General features: G+C 37.7%; 1 long non-coding RNA gene across 1 annotated transcript; it reads right to left on the reverse strand.

Moving 5' to 3' along the window:
• Positions 1 to 12,557: 12,557 nt before the first annotated feature.
• Positions 12,558 to 15,883, reverse strand: LOC127871933 (uncharacterized). Its single transcript, XR_008045624.1, has 2 exons — positions 15,756 to 15,883; positions 12,558 to 13,024 (listed from the first exon to the last, which is right to left on the reverse strand). It is a non-coding gene; the product is annotated as an uncharacterized LOC127871933 (long non-coding RNA).
• Positions 15,884 to 16,101: the final 218 nt, after the last annotated feature.

Consider the following 16,101-nt stretch of genomic DNA (forward strand, 5'->3'; position numbering starts at 1 on the left):
CCTATCGAAGTTAACACTTATAAATGACAAACACACAATCCGAAATACGTTTATGATTCGTTCGATGCTTTAAAATATTTAAAAGAAAAATATTGTTAAAACCACCACGTCAAAATTGTTGTCCCTAAAATTCTGAGAGAACTAGATAGTAGAGTCTATGTTTTGTCTGAGAAATGACGTAACACTAGATAGATCTACGTCATAAATTGCGTAATCAAGTAAATGAAAATGATAAATACGGAAAGCTGGTTCGGTAATATATTTAAGAGAATAAAAAAGGATGCGTCCAAATAGATTTCCAAGGTCAAATATTAGAACATGTTTATCGGCGCGTAGGAATACATATTTACGGTTAGATTACGGTCACGTGATGTACTGCCGGATATCAACTAGTTTATCCGACCCTGCTTTATTTGGTCAATGTTTGCAACAGTTGCAGGATAAAACATAATAAGTTGTTGGAGCTTTATACAATGATAATAAGTACAGTACTTCATGCATATACTGAAAGATTTAAAATATGGGCCTTCATTATAAGCCTTGAAAAAATGATTGTCGAAAAAATCATCATTCTGGAACTGCCATGTTAGAGTTATGGTCATGGAATTTTTTATTTTTTATTTTCATCATACCCCTACCACTGATTCACGTAAGGCATTTGTTACTTGCATAAGTATGTACAACAAAAGATGTGTTTGTCAGAAACACAATGCCCCCTACTGCGCCGCTTTGAAGTTATTTTATTTTTGACCTTTGACCTTGAAGGATGACCTTGACCTTGAACTTCCAACACTCAAAATGTGCAGCTTCATGAGATACACATGCATGCCAAATACCAAGCTGCTATCTTCAGTATTGCAAAAGTTATGGCCAACGTTAAAGTTTTTTCCGGACGGACGGACTGACATACTGACTGACGGACAGTTCAACTGCTATATGCCACCCTACCGGGGGCATAAAAATTAAATCTGGTTAACCATTAACCCGTAAAAGTAAGAGCCAGTTTACCAACTGTCATAATATAAATGGAAGTCTGTAGAAACTGGCAAAAAACAACACCTAATTAAACAATCATGGCTTTGTATTACTGTATAGTGTATTATTTGCGTGTAAAGTTGATTGGCTAATAGCAATTTCATTATTTATTTTTTCAACCTTTCTCATTATTATAACTGGTCATAATTTATACTACAGCTGAAATAGATTAAACAAGACTATTGTCAAGCAATGTGGTTCTTTACCGGTGAAACTCCACCATTGTCAGATTTTTATGTCCCCCACTATAGTAGTGGGGGACATATTGTTTTTGCCCTGTCTGTTGGTTGGATGGTCTGTTGGTTGGTTGGTTGGTCTGTTGGTTGGTTTGCGCCAACTTTAACATTTTGCAATAACTTTTGCTATATTGAAGATAGCAACTTCATATTTGGCATGCATGTGTATCTCATGAAGCTGCACATTTTGAGTGGTGAAAGGTCAAGGTCATCCTTCAAGGTCAGAAGTCAAATATATGTGGCCAAAATCGCTCATTTTATGAATTCTTTTGCAATATTGAAGATAGCAACTTCATATTTGGCATGCATGCGTATCTCATGAAGCTGCACATTTTGAGTGGTGAAAGGTCAAGGTCATCCTTCAAGGTCAGAGGTCAAATATATGTGGCCCAAATCACTTATTTTATGAATACTTTTGCAATATTGAAGATAGCAACTTGATATTTGGCATGCATGTGTATCTCATGGAGCTGCACATTTTGAGTGGTGAAAGGTCAAGGTCATCCTTCAAGGTCAAATATATGGGTCAAAATTGCTCATGTAATGTCACTTCTGCAATATTGAAGCTAGCAATTTTATATTCTAAATGCGTGTGTATCTCAAGGAGCTGCACATTTTGAGTGGTGAAGGGTCAAGGTCAAGGCCATCCTTCAAGGTCAAACGTCATATAGGGGGACATTGTGTTTCACAAACACATCTTGTTTTATATATATTTGTTGCCATAGCAACCAGAATTTTTGATGAAGGAACAAAATGAAATTACATGCATAATCTCCATATTGCCATCTACCGGTATCCATGTTTCAAGTTTCATGAAAACATATGAAGAACTTTTAAAGTTATCGCAGGATCCAGAAAAGTGTGACAGACTGACTGACACACAGAGCGCAAACCACAAGTCCCCTCCAGTTTCAATGGTAGGGGACAATAAGCAGCATTAGTTAGAGATTAAAATATTAAATGTGAAAACAACTTGTCACTTCCACTAGGATTTGAACCTAGATCTTCCACCGAATTAGTGGACATGTTAACCAGTTACACTATGGAAGTCAGACAGCTGATTAACAGATTTACCCTTAAGTACTTATATGTCATTAGACTCCTTAGACTTGTTCCTTTGTAAATCCCAGGCTTTGTAAAAACTGTTAACAAGACGACCAAGAGGCTAAACGGCTTTATCTGGAGTGAAAAGGTGACAGGCTTGAACCTATGTTGAAAATGTTTGGCACAAAATAACATGTATATGTTTTCTAGTGATTAAAAGCTATAGCTAATACTTCTTGGCTTGTCCCTGCCTTTATAAGGCGTTAATATAAAATCAAATACTAGAAGTACTTATTAAAGCTGCTGGTAGATAAAGAGGCAGGTAGGTAGACCCGCATTCCAAAAGTAAGCTACTTATCTAAAAGCGTTACATAAAAAAACCTCCAGAAAACGGAAAATTTTAAGTCCAAGGCCCATAACTTTGTCAAAAATCAATTGACCTGAACGAAACTCACACTTCATCTGTACATGTGTTAGTCATGTACATGTAGGTAGACTGGCATAAGTGTTGCGTTAAGAACCTACAGAAAACAATTTGTATAGAAAAATTCGAGTAGCCAGTTATGCTTTCAATGGAGCCAGTGACTAAGCAATAAAACTGGTGATTTTGCACCATTTCAATTGATATTTTGGGGGAAAGAGGCCGGCGTCTAGATTGAATGCAACCGGTGAAATAGCCGGCTGCTGGTGTTTCTGGAGAACACTGGAGGTAGACTTGCATAAAAAATCAGCTCAATATCTGAAAGTGTTGCATAAAAACCTCCGGCAAATGCAATGCTGGAAGGACTGACTAACTGCTATATGCAATCCTACCGGGGGCATAAAAAGTGATGCAGTTACAATGCCTCCTTATACATGTTACTATAAGTACAACTTATTGTGTCCATCCATTTCCAAAGAAGCAAATCAAACTTAAACAAGGGCTGTTTGTAAAACACGCATGCCCCCCAAATGGGCTGTCAGTTGTAGTGGCAGCCATTGTGTGAAAACGTTAGAGTTAGAGTAGAGTTTACTGTTACAAGTCAATGTGAAATTGACCTTTGACCTAGTAGCCTGAAAATCAATAGGGGTTATCTGCCGGTCATGACCAATGTCCCTACAAACTTTCCTGATACATGTACCAGGCCTAGGCATTCTTGAGTTATTATACGGAAACCATTTTACTGTTTCAAGTCACTGTGACCTTGAACTTTGACCTAGTGACCTGAAAGTCAATAGGGGTCATCTGCCGGTCATGACCAATGTCCCTATGAACTTTCCTGATCCCAGGCTTAAGCGTTCTTGAGTTATCATCCGGAAACCATTTTACTGCTTCAAGTCACTGTGACCTTGAACTTTGACCTAGTGACCTTAAAGTCAATAGGGGTCATCTGCTGGTCATTACCAATGTCCCTATGCACTTTCCTGATCCTTGGATTAAGCATTCTTGAGTTGTCATCAGGAAACCATTTTACTTTTCGAGTCCCTGACCTCAAAATCGACTGTTTTTGCAACTTTTTTTCCCGGCCGTTTCTTAGTGGAATGTAACCTTTTCTAGTGCAATGGTTTACTATAGTCTTCAAGTGTATCATATTTCAGGGATTCAGTAGTGAACACCTATTCATGCCCTACCATTATCTCCGCAAGATAACACCCGAATAATGGTAAAAAGTGTAAAACATGCCTTCCTGTCAACTATGATATTTTTTTAGAGAGTACAGCCCTACATGAAGCGATAATTTAGTGTATTGTAACCATCTGCCGGTCATGACCAATGTCCCTATGAACTTTCCTGATCCCAGGCTTAAGCATTCTTGAGTTATCATCCGGAAAATAACGGACCGTCCGATGGACCGACCGACATGTGCAAAACAATATACCTCATCTTCTTCAAAGGGGGGCATATATATTAATATATTGAATTTTTTGGCAGAGTTGTCAAAGGAATTTATCATTTGGATTCATTGAACGATCATGTCTTGTTTTGAATGGATACCTGGCACACTCCTTAATTCTCGATTCTCAATCACAAAGTATATATCTTTGCAAAATAGCTGCCTTAAATTCCCCATTGAGAGTTTTTTGTATAAATCCAAATATTCGAATCATCTCCCTAAGCTCTTGTTGAACATTAACAAATATACTATTGAAACACTTTTATTCTCAATTTTCAAATATTGGACAGAAGTATCAACTAAATTTCCGAATTTATGTGCAAATGGCCAATTCCCCCCCCCCCCCCATCACCACCAAAGGACCACAAAGTGCATCAAAATTAGTCACCACTTAAGTGCAACTAGAACAAGAAGTTAAACAGGTAGGGAAGGAATATACTCAAGGTCCTCATATAATGCCCCAAGGCACAGACAAAAATGTTAAGGTTTTTGTTAACTCCAAATTAAAAATTTAAATATAAAGAAAACTGCCCTGCCCCCTGTCAGCCATGTTTTATAGACGATCTAGATCCATTTTCAATCATAGCCAATACATCATTTGAACAAATGTTTCATGAAGATTAGAAAAAAAATGTGACTTCTAAGGTTTCACTAGCCGTATAATGAAAACTGCCAAACCCTGGCGGCCATGTTTTTTGATGAACCAGAACCATATTTGAACTCAGGCAAGACATCTTAGAACAAATGTTCTGACCAAGTTTCATAAAGATTGGATTTAAATGTGACTTCTAGAGTGTTAACACATTTTTTTATTTGACCTAGTTTTAAACCTCCAGAGTTTTGAACTCTGAAATGATATCGTTGGGTCTAAATGCAGGCCTTTTCCGCCCTATGCCAAGAGTCCGAATATCGGCCCCATTCCCAATGCAAATCTGGTTGTTTTTTTCCCAATTGACAAAAAAATCCTAATTCCAAAAAAAAAACTTAAATATATAAGTTAACCTGATCCAGTGTAGAAAATATAAAAATATTGCATAATTAAATTATCTGTTGCCTTGAATTTGTTTTCAAAACAGTAAAATGTGTTAAATTGATTATTTAAGACTTTCCTTATTTTATTCCCAAAATCCAGCGTTTCGCGCAATTTTTTCCCCCTCAAAAAAGGCCATGCCCTTTCCCCAAAATCAGATAAAAAAAACCTGCACTTATCACACATGTTCATATTATTTTGTAAAATTTTAATAATATGTTATCGAAATAGTCGTTATTTACCAGTTAACGGCTTCTTTGAAATATAAAAAACACTATTTACATGCAATTATTTTTCCCAATTGAGCCAGTTTTTTTTAGTTTTTTTCACAAAATGCGTTTTTTCACAACGCGAAATTCCCAAAATTTCAGTGTGGCGTTTTTCCAAAATGGAGTGGAAAAGGCCTGTAAATGTGGCCTCTTAGAGCGTTAACAAGGTAAATGTTGACAACAGACAAAAGGTGATCACAAACGCTTACCATGAGCATGTTGTGCTCAGTTGTTCTAAACAAGAGGGCCAAGATGGCCCTAATTCGCTCACCTTTTTTTACAAGTCCTTGTTCATTGCTTAGTTGAAAATTCAGTAATCTAGAGCATATTAGATTGGTTCTCTTCTGTTTACTTTTGCAGTGTGAGCATATGATTAATTCTGATTGAGTACTGTCTATTTGCATGTTTTTTTGCATGCAAACATTTGCAAGTAATGCTAATTCTACATGTGTTTACAAGGTTTTTGTAAGATTTGGACCTCCTGACCAAGATTTTGACCCCACATGACCCAATGTCAAATTTTGCATAGATACCATCAAGAAAAACATCCTGGTCAAGTATCATCATTATTGGACCAAAACCATGGCCTCTAGTGTGTTTACAAGTTAACAATAAAACAAATCTTCTGACCAAGTTTCATAAAGATTGGACAAGAAATGTGCCCTCTACAGCGTTAACAAGGTTTCTCTATAGCCAAATAAGGAAAACTGCCCCGCCCACTGGCGACCATGTTTTTCAACGGACCGGAACCACTTTTGAACTCAACCAAAATATCATTAAGAAAACCATTTTGACAAAGTTACATGAAGATTGGGCATGAAATGTGACTTCTACAGTGTTAACAAGGTTTTTCTTTTTTTGACCTAGTGACCTAGTTTTCAACCCAGCAGGACCCAGTTTCGAACTCTATCGAGGAATCATTGGGACAAATCTTCTGACTAAGTTTCATGAAGATCGGACAAGAAATGTGGCCTCTAGAGAGTTTACATGGTTTCTCAATAGCCAAAAAAGGAAAACTGCCACACCCACTGGCGGCCATGTTTTTCAACGGACCGGAACCACTTTTGAACTCAACCAAGATATCATTAAGGCAAACATTTTGACAAAATTACATGACGATTGGGAATGAAATGTGACTTTTACAGTGTTTAAAAGGTTGTTTTTTTTACCTAGTGACCTAGTTTTTGACCCAGTTTCGAACTCGATAGAGATTTAATTGGGACAAAGCTTCTGACCAAGTTTCATGAAGATCGGACAAGAAATGTGGCCTCTAGTGTGTTTACAAGGTTTCTCAATAGACAAATAAAGAAAACTGCCCCACCCACTGGCGGCCATATTTTCCAATGGACCAGGACCACTTTTGAACTCAACCAAGATATCATTAAGACAAGAGTTCCGCGGTCGGAGATGACCGCATTGAAGCCGGATTTTTTATTTAAATGACAGGAAAGTACCTTTCGTGTTTTTGTCAATGCAATACTTAAATTACTGAAATATTGTTCAAAGGTCAAAATGAAACATTTTTAACATTCAAGGTCACAGTGACCTTGACCTTAGAATGAATGACCTTGAAATGACCAGTGGTCATCTAAGTGTGCTTGCAAACCTTCATGTCAAGTTTGAAGACTCTATGTCCAAGCATACCAAAGTTATAACAATTTTAACATTTTAACATTTAAGGTCACAGTGACCTTGACCTTCAAATGAATGACATTGAAATGACCAGTGGTCATCTTCTAGTACTGGCCAATCTTTATTTCAAGTTTGAAGACTCTAGGTACAAGCATACCAAAGTTATAACATGAAATAAGAACTTTAACATTTTTACATTCAAGGTCACAGTGACCTTGACCTTCAAATGAATGACCTTGAAATGTCCAGTGGTTACTTACTAGTTCTGGCCAACCTTCATGTCAAGTTTCAAGACTCTAGGTCCAAGCATACCAAAGTTATAACAACTTTAACATTTTTACATTCAAGGTCACAGTGACCTTGACCTTCAAATGAATGACCTTGAAATGTCCAGTGGTTACTTACTAGTTCTGGCCAACCTTCATGTCAAGTTTCAAGACTCTAGGTCCAAGCATACCAAAGTTATAACAACTTTAACATTTTTATATTGAAGGTCACAGTGACCTTCACCTTCAAATGAATGACCTTGAAATGACCAGTGGTCATCTGTTAATCCTGGCCAACCTTCATGTCAAGTTTGAAGACTCTAGGTCCAAGCATACCAAAGTTATACCATGAAATAAGAACTTTAACATTTTTACATTCAAGGTCACAGTGACCTTGACCTTCAAATGAATGACCTTGAAATGACCAGTGGTTACTAACTAGTTATGGCCAACCTTCATGTCAAGTTTCAAGACTCTAGGTCCAAGCATACCAAAGTTATAACAACTTTAACATTTTTTATATTGAAGGTCACAGTGACCTTGACCTTCAAATGAATGACCTTGAAATGACCAGTGGTCATCTGTTAATCCTGGCCAACCTTCATGTCAAGTTTGAAGACTCGAGGTCCAAGCATACCAAAGTTATACCATGAAATAAGAACTTTAACATTTTCGAGCACGCCGCCACCCCGCCCGCCCGCCCGACAACATCAATCTATAAGCCGAGATTTTTTCGAAAAAAATCCGGCTAACAAACATTTTGACAAAATTACATGAAGATTGGGCATGAAATGTGACTTCTACAGTGTTTACAAGGTTTTTCTTTTTTTTGACCTAGTGACCTAATTTTTTACCAGGCACGACCCAGTTTCGAACTTGACCGAGATTTAATTGGGACAAAGGTTCTGACAAAGTTTCATAAAGATCGGACAAGAAATGTAGCCTCTAGAGTGTTTAAGAACAAATGTGAACGGACAGACCGACGGACAAAGACCGATCACAAAAGCTCACCTGAGCAATCAGGTGATCTAAAAAGGATTCAACACGGGCGTCCAGAATTATTATACAAAAAAGAAGTCAACACAGGCGTCCAGAATTATCACACAAACAAGAGTTCCGCGGTCAGAGACATATGCGCCCCAAATAGGCTTTGAACTAGTGACCTAATTTCAATAGGGGTCATCTACTGCCCAAGGCCAATGCACATGTGAAGTATCAAACCAATCGGTAATTCATTGATGCGGTATTGACCGGAAATGATTTTCACACTTATTGCGACAGTCATATTTGACCAAGTGACTCCAATGTCAAAAGGGGTCATCTACTGTCTAAGACCAATGCACATGGAAGTATCAAGCCAATCAGTTGATTCGTTGACAAGTTATTGATCACAAACGATTTTCCCACTTATTGTGACAGTGACCATGACTTTTGAGCTAGGGGTCATCTACTGTTTAAGTACAATGCACATGGGATTGGATAGTATCAAGCCAATCTGTCAATTTGTTGAAGAGTTATTGATCGGATACGATTTTCATACTTATTGTGACAGTGTCCTTAACCTTTGACCTAGTGACCCCAATTTCCACAGGGGTCATCTACTGTCCAAGGCCAATGCACATGTGAAGTATCAAATCCATGGGTCAATTCGTTGGTAAAGAATTGATAGGAAATGATTTTCACACTTATTGTGACAGTGACCTTTGACCCCAATTTCATTAGGGGTCATCAACTGTCCAAGGCAAATGCACATGTGAAGCATCAAGCCAATTGGTCAATTTGTTGATGAGTTATAGATCAGAAATGATATTCTCACAATCATTGTGCCAGTGACCTTGAACTTGGACCTAGTGACCCCAATTTCAATAAGGGTCATCTACTGTTAAAGGCCAATGCACATGTGAAGTATCAAGCCAATCGATGAATTCGTTGACGAGTAATGGATCAGAAACGAACTGGTCTACCGATAGAAAGACCGACCGACATCCAGCAAAGCATTATTACTCACTCTTCTTCCAAAGGGGGCATAATTAAAGATGAGATCTTTCCACATTCTTAATAGTAACAAGGTGACCTGTGTGGCGAGTGTGTAAAAACATTATTGAACAAGGGCTGTTTGTAAAACATGCATGCCCCCCATATGGGCTGTCAGTTGTAGTGGCAGCCATTGTGTGAATACGTTTTTTTTTCACTGTGACCTTGACCTTTGACCTAGTGACATGAAAATCAATAGGGGTCATCTGCCAGTCATGATCAATGTACCTATGAAGTTTCATGATCCTAGGCCTAATTATTCTTGAGTTATCATCAGGAAACCATTTTATTGTTTCGAGTCACTGTGACCTGGACCTTTGAACTAGTGACCTGAAAATTAATAGGGGTCATCTGCCAGTCATAATCAATGTACCTATGAAGTTTCATGATCCTAGGCATAAGCATTCTTGAGTTATCATCCGCAAACCATTTTACTATTTCGAGTCAGTGACCTTGACTGTTGACCTAGTGACCTGAAAATCAAAAGGGGTCATCTTCCAGTCATGATCAATGTACCTATGAAGTTTCATGATCCTATGCGTAAGCATTCTTGAGTTATCATCCGGAAACAATTTTACTGTTTCGAGTCACTGTGACCTTGACCTTTGACCTAGTGACCTGAAAATCAATAGGGGTCATCTGCCAGTCTTGATCAATGTTCCTATGAAGTTTCATGATCCTAGGCATAAGCATTCTTGAGTTATCATCTGAAAACAATTTTACTGTTTCAAGTCACTGTGACCTTGACCGTTGACCTAGTGACCTGAAAATCAAAAGGGGTCATCTGCCAGTCATGATCAATGTACCTATGAAGTTTCATGATCCTAGGCCTACGCACTCTTGAGTTATCATCAGGAAACCATTTTACTATTTCGAGTCACTGTGACCTTGACCTAGTGACCTGAAAATCAATAGGGGTCATCTGCCAGTCATGATCAATGTACCTATGAAGTTTCATGATCCTAGGCCTAATCGTTCTTGAGTTATCATCCAGAAACCATCTGGTGGATGGACATCCGACCGACGGACAGACATGTGCAAAACAATATACCCACTCTTCTTCGAAGGGGGCATAAATATAAATATGTTATTTTTTATGGGAATACCTGCATTTAAATGATGGAAATATTAAAATCTAGTAAATGGTCGCACAATTAAAATCTATATTTAAACGTTTCACCTATATTTAAACTAGAATAATTGACCATTTTCCCAAAAGCAAATTTTACCATTTAGCCTGAGATGCGGCATTTTTGCGGTACTAAAGGAATAATCAGATAATCAAATATCAGAAAACGTCAGTCCATAAATGCTATTGAACGCCAAGAAATAAAATCAGCAATATATTCACGAGTCTTGTCACATGAGAAGGGACCTAATGGTGATGTGACAAGTACTTTAAAGCGCAGTCTGACAGATATACATGTTTATATCTAAAACTTTAAAAAGTACCAACTGTCTGGCAATCGCTTAGAATTCTTATAACAAGGGACAAAATTGTCACAAAACCAGGTTTTCAGTTGAAAAAAGTCTGATAAAGGGAGACAATTCAAAATGTGTATTGTTAACCCCCTTGTGAAAAATTGACCTTGATTTCAATTAGAAAAAAAAAGAGATGTGTTCGTCAGAAACACAATGCCCCCTATTGCGCCGCTTTGAAATAATTTTTTTTTTTTTTACACCTTTGACCTTGAAGGATGACCTTGACCTTGAACATCCACCACTCAAAATTTGCCGCTTCATGAGATACACATGCATGCCAATTATTAAGTTTCTATCTTCAATAATGCAAAAGTTATGGCCAACGTTAGTGTTTTTTTCGGACAGACAGACTGACATACACACATACTGACGGACAGTTCAACTGCTATATGCCATCCTACCGGGGCCATAAAAAGTCTGATAAAGAGAGACAACTCAAAATCAAAATGTGCATTGTTACTGATTGTTCAGAATAACATAGTTTTTAAAATCTATTTTTAGTTGTGGTGACCTTGACCTTGGAGATATTGATGTCATTCTGTTGCGCAACACACCGTCCAATAATGGTGAACAAATATGTCAAATGATTTTAAAATGTCACAATGAATGACATAGTAATGGTCCAGACAAGCTCATTTATGGCCATTTTTGACCTTCAAACTCAAATTGTGACCTTGACCTTGGAGATATCGACATGATTCTTACGCGCAACACACCATCTTATGATGGTGAACAAATGTGCCATATGATTCTAAAATCTCACAATGAATCACAAAGTAATGGCCCGGACAAGCTCATTTATGGCCATTTTTTACCTTCAAACTCAAATTGTGACCTTGACCTTGGAGATATCGACGTAATTCTTTCGCGCGACACACCGTCTAATGATGGTGAAAAAATGTGCCAAATGATTTTAAAATCTGACAATGAACAACAAAGTTATGGCCCGGACAAGCTTGTTCCGCCCCCCGCCAGCAGACATTCGCCAATCTAATAACCAGTTTTTTCCTTCAGAAAACCTGGTAAAAAAATGTAAATATAAAGCTTTTCGATGTACAAGCTTGTGCTACCTACCGGGGGCATTTCTTCTTCATCTAATGCTGTATCAGTGTCAGAGTCGTCTTATGTAAGGACACTTGCATTTGGACAAATACGTTTTAGAGCACGCAGCACAGCTTCGTTGTCAAAGTCGTCATCAGAGTCTGTGCAGTGTTCTAGATAAGCTGCGTATCAGCGTAATATAAGAATTAGAAATATCAAGATACGCTCAATTTATCATTTCCGTGCGTACATTTAAGCAAGCCAATCTGGAGTTACGCAAATGATGTAAAATTCTCAGCGTACAACGTAAACAAACAATATAAACAAATTGATTGTCTTTCGCCAAAATATGAGACTGGTTATCCTAAAAATTAGAGCTAATTTATTCGCTGGATTGTAGAAATAATTAGCCAGTCGGTATGTATACTCTGAATCATCTAGACGCATGGTAAATTTAGTATTGATTTTTTTAACAGACAGTCCAGTGCTTATGTGTTTATTAAATTACATGAAGAGGTCAGCATGGCTTCTTCGAAACAAAAACAAATTACTTCTCAAAGTAAAATTGATTGTTTTCTTTACAGCAAAAGTTGTATCGAGTAAAAACATTGTACTGCCAATACTGAATGATTTTATTTCCTCTGTTTTCAAATAAAAAAGGACACAGTGACACTTAAACGCTAATAAAACAACTGTTGAAAGCTGGCAAAAAATGATTTCCATGGCTCTCGGTGGTGGAAGTCTATAAACCAAGGACAGTTAAAAAACAAAAACACTTTAAGAAACCTACTACTAATAAGGAATACACATAGATAATGGTTTATCGTGTTTAACATGATTAAAGTGTAGTGTGTCTGTACCCGGGCTATATTCTTGTTTTACATTTAGCAAATTACCCTTCAAGCAAGGCAAAATTTGACCATTTACCCCCATGCTTTGAAAAGTGGGGGTATTTACCCCCATGGGTCAAAAATTATCTATAACGCTGGTCTGTGTCTGGCGCGGGTCTGGGTTTTCTCTTGGGGACTTTGCCGTGCTTTGGTTGGCTGAAGTTCATCGCACTCAAAAGTTCTGCAGCTACCTATAGAAAAGAGATGCATAAAATTTTTAGGGTTTTAACAACTTTTCTGCAAGTTTTCTCTGTTGCCAAGTGGTGAAGAGCACTTGCCTTCATCCCTGTAGGAATGAAATTAATAACTTTTTGCCAGGTTATGACTTTTGCAATATACTTGTAGATCTACCATATGTTGTTTATGCAGGGCTTTCCTTAGACCTCAAATCTCAAGAGTCAATGACTCTTGGGACCAAATTTTCAAGAGTCAAAATCAAATTTGTACGAGTCATAATAATAACTCAGGAGAGTCAATGATCTTTTGTACTTTAAGCAAATTACTGAGATATAATATACAACAAGATGTGTTTGTGAAACACAATGTCCCCCTATATGATGTTTGACCTTGTAGGATGACCTTAACCTTGTGAAGGATGACCTTGACCTTTCACCACTTAAAATGTGCAGCTCCATGAGATACACATGCATGCCAAATATCAAGTTGCTAGCTTCAATATTGCAAAAGTATTCATAAAATAAGCGATTTGGGCCACATATATTTGACCTCTGACCTTGAAGGATGACCTTGACCTTGACCTTTCACCACTCAAAATGTGCAGCTCCATGAGATGCACATGCATGCCAAATATCAAGTTGCTATCTTCAATATTGCAAAAGTATTTATAAAATAAGCGATTTGGGCCACATATATTTGACCTCTGACCTTGAAGGATGACCTTGACCTTTCACCACTCAAAATGTGCAGCTCCATGAGATACATATGCATGCCAAGAATCAAGTAATGGTTGCTATCTTCAATATTGCAAAAGTACTCATATAATGAGCGATTTTGGCCACATATATTTGACCTCTGACCTTGAAGGATGACCTTGACCTTGACCTTTCACCACTCAAAATGTGCAGCTTCATGAGATACACATGCATGCCAAATATGAAGTTGCTATCTTCAATATAGCAAAAGTTATTGGCGCAAACAGACAGACAGACCAACAGACAGACAGACCAACAGACAGGGCAAAAACAATATGTCCCCCACTACTATAGTGGGGGACATAAAAAGCAACAAATCAACAATATCTCAACATTTATTTCTTATATTCCAGTCAATAAGAGACAATGCAAACATACATTGTGACCAACATTGTGAGCATAGTGAAATCAATGTGAAAAAAACACTCGCACTAGTAGTGACATAATATATAGGGGTGTCAATTGTCCCAAATTCGAAATACGGAAAATTAAGCAGAGATTCAGAGACCGTAGGATAAAGGGAATAGAGGACAGAGCCTTCCGAGCCCTAGCTCAGTCATTGTTATTCTTTATTTTCTTTCCGAAATTTTATCAATCAGACCATCCATAACACTGCATGTGTATTCGTCATTCTATAAAAAATGTTAGAGATTGTTGGAAATAAATTAAAATCGACGAACCATACAGTATCCGAAAACAACTGTCCGAAAACATATCGAGATACGTCTTTTGCGAATGAAATAAAATATGTGTTTTGTTTGACTGCAGAAAATGAAAGTCAGTAATAAGTAACCTAGCAAATACGCAATCAATATATAATTCGGTTGACGTATTGTTTTAAAGTATGATATTGCAGTGCTTTACTTTGCTAATAGATAACTTATAGATGGCGGACGTTAGCAACGTTCTTAGAATGGTATGGTTTTCGGAAAGTAGCGAAGATGTTCCGTCAGTTACTGCTCATGTCAGTGCCAGCCGTTTACCATCAAAAAGCAGAAATAAATACCTGACCTTAAACTAACTAATCGGATTTACATTTTTCTCAAAATCGACCCTGGACGGCTCAAATCAGGATTAATTATTTCATGTGCCATCTTCATCGAAGACGTGCGACAAACACGCCGTTTTTCTATGCCGTCTTAAATAAATGGTCAATTATTACACTTATGTTGTAATCAATTAGCACATGCAGCATCCAAACTTGTAACTTTGCCACAAGGTCAGTTAAACCGGTTCTATGGTTATTTTTTGCAACTCTGATGCAAAGCGTGTAATTTGACGTTGTAGACAGTACATATGCCAGCATAACTTTCGCGCGTCTTTGAACGAGCAACATGAAATAAAACAGGGTTAAGTACACTGTATTCAGCTTTGGAAATACATTCTGACATATTGTGTAAGTATTTCTCAAAATATTGTGAATATGGATGTTATAATTATATATTGGATATATTTTAAACTTATGCGGGCGAGTCCATTCTGTTTTGGTGGGTTTAATACATGTCGTTTCTGCAAACAGCTGATGTGTGTGTATCAGAGTTTATTTTCAGGTCCTACCGGCCTCTTCACGAAGTCTTTATGGTCCGACCTGCCCCTGTGACCTTTCAGGTGAAAAAGATTAATTTTGAGCCAAAGTAGGTCATATTTACCCCGGCTTCCCGTGTTTTCGCCAAAGATATAATTTAGATCCAAATATACCAGTGCACGGTGGCCAATGAGACCTTAATGTGCACTGGAAGTTGACAATTCAAGACAAATTCTTGTCTGTACGCAGCTCCACCAAAGGAGTGCAAGCAAGCAGCTCTGCCTTTATGGCCCGTCTCGCTGTCACCGGCCCTCGTCTTCATCCCCGAGACAGTTTCCCCAGTGCGTTGAGCATACTGAGCATATGATTGTGCATCGGGTGCAATTTGTCTTGTATCTTATACGTGTTTATTATCCTACCAGGTATCAAATACAAATAAATTATTACATTAGTCCCTGTAGTTACCTTCTCTCTGTAGCAACGGTTCCAGACACAGGCAGCTCTGGCTTTGGATGGGTTGGTCAGGTCTAGCTTCACTGCGGCTTCCACTTTGAACAACAGAGCTGCGACATGACTGCAAGCCTCTCCGGTGCTGAAAATACAACAATAATAACCCTTAATATTTGTTCATAAATATTTGCATGAATGAAACATTATTTTTAACATAAAATGTTTTTATCAACATTTAATCATCTGCAACCATATAAAAGCGACATGGATGACTTCACATCGATATTTTACCAAAATAACAGCCAAAGAGTGATTTGTGACTATATCCGAACCCTGGCATACATCCCAACAAATTTAAAAT

The sequence above is a fragment of the Dreissena polymorpha genome, chromosome 3 (assembly GCF_020536995.1).
Source record: "Dreissena polymorpha isolate Duluth1 chromosome 3, UMN_Dpol_1.0, whole genome shotgun sequence".
Lineage (NCBI taxonomy): Eukaryota > Metazoa > Mollusca > Bivalvia > Myida > Dreissenidae > Dreissena > Dreissena polymorpha.